Source organism: Giraffa tippelskirchi, chromosome 6 (genome assembly GCF_054371585.1).
Source record: "Giraffa tippelskirchi isolate mGirTip1 chromosome 6, T2T-mGirTip1v1.2.pri, whole genome shotgun sequence".
NCBI lineage: Eukaryota > Metazoa > Chordata > Mammalia > Artiodactyla > Giraffidae > Giraffa > Giraffa tippelskirchi.
Genome location: NC_137280.1, coordinates 156,208,437 through 156,213,345, shown reverse-complemented (window position 1 = coordinate 156,213,345; position 4,909 = coordinate 156,208,437). Strand labels below are relative to the sequence as shown.

Sequence of the window (4,909 nt, the reverse complement as noted above, 5' to 3'; positions counted from 1 at the left end):
CACATATTCTCTCTGGTCTAGCTTAAGGTCAATCCTACAACAGAATACTGCCAGGCACAGGTCAATCCTACAACAGAATGCTCCCAGGCACTTTTGAATGTATGCCTTGATGTGTCCCATAGGATGCCTTTCTTAATGGGCAGCTCAAAACTCATGAACACTTCATGCCATATGGTCACATGTTCATTTTTAACAGGACCCAAAATACACCAAGAGCTGTATCAAGTGTGAAATTACTGTTAGATGGCAAGGAAACCTGCCAAATCTGCCTAAAACCCAGAACCCTATGCTGTGATTCTCCTACTGGAGTTTGCTGTAAACTCTACTTGGCATCAGTTTTCACATTGACACCTCCATCACAGTAGGCTTGTTGGTTCTTTTTAACCCCAGAAGCAAGAATTGGGACACTGAGCTGATACAGAATCCTTCTCTTCTCCAGGCTCCACTCAATAGGGCAATCTTTTGTGTTAACTACTGTGTATAGTAGTAGTGGTAGTATTAATTGCTCTGTCATATCTGACTCTTTGTGACCCCATGGACTTTAGCCTGACAACCTCCTCTGTTCATGGAATTCTCCAGATGAGAATACTGGAGTGGGTTACCATTCTCTTCTCCAGGGAATCTTCCTGACCTGGGGATCAAACCCAGGTCTCCTGCCTTGCAGGCAGATTCTTTACCATCTGAGCTACCAGGGAAGACAGTGGCACCTACCACAGTCTGTCACTATACCAGAGCAATAATTTCAGTATTGTTATGTGTTTCCTCCAGAATCTAAAGAGCCCCAAAGTTCATTGTCCTTCTTTATTTGTGGAAGTGTATGAAAATTGAGGCAAATTCTCTTTTACTTTGGAGGGATGTCCTGAGTGGCCTGGACTAATTGTCCATTACAACCTTAACTGAAGTGGATAGTTCTTAAATTTTTACAGAGTTTATTTCCAACTCTCTGGAGTGTGTATATCATACCAAGAGTTACAGCATGCAACATACTTCTTGATTATCCAAATTTATCAGTATGGTGTCATTAATGAATAAATCAATGTGATATTCTTTTGGATGTCCAGATGGTTCTAATATCTTTTAACTATTTCAAGATACAGCTTGGGAACCTTAACATAGCCCTGAGGCAAAACTGCAAGTGTATATTTTTGTTCTTTCATATAAATGTAACTTTCTGACCCATTTTCCCAGTTGTGAAAGAAAAGTGCACATGTACTAAAACAATGTTTGTATACCATGTTCCAGAAGCTGCATTAATCTCCAGCAACAGTAACATATCCAGCATGTAAAATGCTCTCAGAAAGTACTACTGTTTCATTGTGATTCTGATGGTCTACAACCACCCTCTGATTGCCACCTGCTTTGGCAAGGATTCTATTGATAACATAAACAAAGATGTAATAGGGTCTACTACTACTGCATCCTTTAGATCTTTAAAGGCAGCACTAGTCTCTCTCATCTTCCCAAGATGCAATATTGACTTTGACTTATTAACTTGTCTCTGTGGGGTATCAGTCATTGAGACTTCCACTCTGCTTTCTCAACTATGATAGCTCTCCTCACACAGACCATGATCCATGAAGTAAGTGAGATTTACTTCAATTGTTAGGTCCGTGCGTGCTAAGTTGCCCAGTCATGTCTGACTCTTTGTGACCCCATGGACTGTAGCCTGCCAGGCTGCTCTGTCCATGGAATTCCCCAGGCAAGAATACTGGAGTGGGTTGCCGTGCCCTCCTCCAGGGTATTTACCTGACCCAGGGATTGAACCCAGATCTCCTGCTTGGCAGATGGATTCTTTACCCCTGATGCCACCTGGGAAGCCCTCAATTGTTAAGTACCTCAATCCAAATTATACATTAATTGCCTGATGAAAGGAGACCAGGTGAGTCTGTGGAATCAATGTAATTCCTGCTACCTAGACTTTTTAAGTAGCAAGTTTTTAGCCTCCAGTCTAACCAGAAAGCTATAATGACAGACCAGTTTTCCAGGTATCAATATCAACTCAGCTCCTGTATCTAATATACCTCAAAAAGTAACCCCTTTTCACCTACATGCAGTCTCAAGAAATAAAGGGGAACCATTGCTGTGTGCATTTGTTATGTAGTAGTAGTGTTCTTTGTCCTGGGGATTCAGTTTTCTCTTCAGTCAATGTGAGAGCAAAGTGGTTCATATCTGGGAAATTTCTAAGGAATTGTGACTTTTTATAGAGACATTGCCTTCAGCTTCATGCTTGTCTATTCTTGCTTTTTTGATTCCTAGTTTGTTTCCCATTTATTTTGTCTTTAGGATGCTAGTTTTTATAAAATGTATTTACAACTCTTGGTAGGTCAGACCTCTCTGTCTCACACTCCTGACTTGTTGGTCATTATGCTAACTGTGATCTCCTGGCTATTGTAATTTAAACTTGTGGCTCAGCTGGTAAAGAATCTGATTGAAATGTGGGAGACCTGTGTTTGATCCCTGGGTTGGGAAGATCCCCTGGAGAAGGGAAAGGCTACCCACTCTAGTATTCTGGCCTGGAGAATTTCATGGACTGTATAGTCCATGGGGTTACAAAGAGTCGGACACGACTGAGTGATTTTCACTTCACTTTCACCTGATGCCCGTTGGTCTGGAGCCACTCATCCCCATTGGTATCAAGAGGTGAAGCTCTACATCACCCTCTTCTACAAACCACCCTGGTCTGCAGCAGCGATCCACTGCTTAGGTGGCTGGTGAGTACTCTGGGCCTTCCTATGAAACAAATCTGGTGGGACAATTGTCTTCATGTAATATATCCACTCCAGCATCCTTGCTTCCCTGATTATTATAATCCCTTCCTACACCTGAAATTTTAGGCCTTTTGGTTTTGCTCAGTACAAGCTATTATTTTCTTTACATCTCTAGAAGCCAACCTAGCACTGCTGCTGCTGCTGCTGCTAAGTCACTTCAGTTGTGTCCGACTCTGTGCGACCCCATAGACGGCAGCCCGCCAGGCTCCGCTGTCCCTGGGATTCTCCAAGCAAGAACACTGGAGTGGGTTGCCATTTCCTTCTCCAATGCATGAAAGTGAAAAGTGAAAGTGAAGTCGCTCAGTCATGTCTGACTCTTCGCGACCCCATACACTGCAGCCTACCAGGCTCCTCCATCCATGGGATTTTCCAGGCAAGAGAACCTAGCACTAAGATGTTTATCATCCCCTAGCGTTCTTGCCAGGCTTCCCAGGTGGCACAGTATTGAAGCATCTGCCTGCAAATGCAGAAGACAGGGTCAGGAAGATCACCTGCAGTAGGAAATGGCAACTTGCTCCAATATTTTGCCTGGAAAATTCCATGGACAGGGGAGCTTGGAGGGCTACAGTCCATGGAGTTGCAAAGAGTCGGACGTAACTGAGCACACATACATGGGGTTCTTGCCAAGGTGTAAAATTTCATATCCTGAGAGAGTGCCCCCAATTTTAATAAATTCTACCTTAGATTTGTGTTCTGGCCCTCTTAATCAAACACCTTCAAGATCCTGTATCAATCATACTCTCTTGGCACCTGCTGGTACATGCTGGTTATAACCCTTATAGCTTTTTTGTCATTGAGTCATTTTTTTCTCATATAAGACTTAACATGTGACATGCTGAGTTTTGCTTTGATCAAATCCTAACTACTACAATGGAATCTAGGAAAAGAGATAGAACAGTTCCTAAGGCAACTCATTTACCTCATGAGGGAGAGATACATGCATTGTCTTCCTACAAGGAGTAAGTATACTCTTTATATAAATAATGAAAATGAAAGTGAAGTCACTCAGTTATGTCCTACTCCTTGCGACCCCATGGACTGTAGCTTGCCAGGCTCCTCCGTCCATGGGATTTCCAGGCAAGAATACTGGAATGTGTTGCCATTTCCTTCTCCAGAGGATCTTCCCGACCCAGGGATCGAACCCGGGTCTCCTGCTTTATAGGCAGATGCTTTACTGACTGAGCCACCAGGGAAGCCACCATATAAATAATGAGGTATAATATTTAAGCAACTTTTATATACTTCCTGCTGAAATAGCTTCTGCATTAGTAGTAACAAAAATTTGGCACTCTGATTGAATCTAGATAAACATATTTTACAAACTGCCAATAATTTTACAATACTTATTCCATTTTTGGTGAAGCCAAATAACTGGACTTTCATTGCATTGTTGTAATACGAATCTATTCAATATTATTTTAATGACCTTATTTAGGTAGCGTTTTTGTTTAGCGTACCTATTTTAACATTCAAATCCATAAATGTTGCCTAGTAACCATAAATGAATTCCCAGTAGGGTAAATACCACAATGCTGAAGAGTTCTGTGTAATAACACAGATGTAATACTTTGGTGGTGGCACATAGTTTAAAATCTTCTATTAACCTACTTAAAATTAACCATTTATAGTGAATAATCCTGTAATATAAATAAGCTAATACCTGTCAAACTGAGAGTCATTAATAAATATTGAGGCAAATGCATTTTGTTCTACATAGTAAATTTCTCTTTCAGTTCCATTCACTAGAATATGCATCTCAAAGATTTCAAAAATTCACTCTATAAACACTCAGCCTAAATTACCTGATTACACTCATGGAAATATATAAAGCAAAAGTATATGATTTTAAAATTAAAAAATTATAAAATTAAATATTATAGGAAATACCGTTTCCATCATACCCCACCCCCTCCCATATGATTCAGTTTTCAAACTGAATTTTGTTTATTCACTAGAGTGACATTTGGATGCTTGGCTATTGCCTACAGATATTTTGTCTGAAGTTAGAATTCCATGTAGAGTCCATTTATGTCCATGTTTGGGATACTGAATTATAGTCTCCTTGCTGGTTTCCTTGCCTCAGAGGGAGTAAAGTGATTTAGCCTAGTTCAATTTCAGCAAGTTGATAACTTTGCCCTTGG

At 40.8% G+C, this 4,909-nt stretch overlaps 1 non-coding gene across 1 annotated transcript; it reads right to left on the bottom strand.

Annotated features, from left to right (window-relative positions):
• Nucleotides 1-3,889: 3,889 nt before the first annotated feature.
• Nucleotides 3,890-3,961, bottom strand: TRNAY-AUA (transfer RNA tyrosine (anticodon AUA)). The gene has a single exon. It is a non-coding gene; the product is annotated as a tRNA-Tyr (tRNA).
• Between the last annotated feature and the right edge of the window lie 948 nt (nucleotides 3,962-4,909).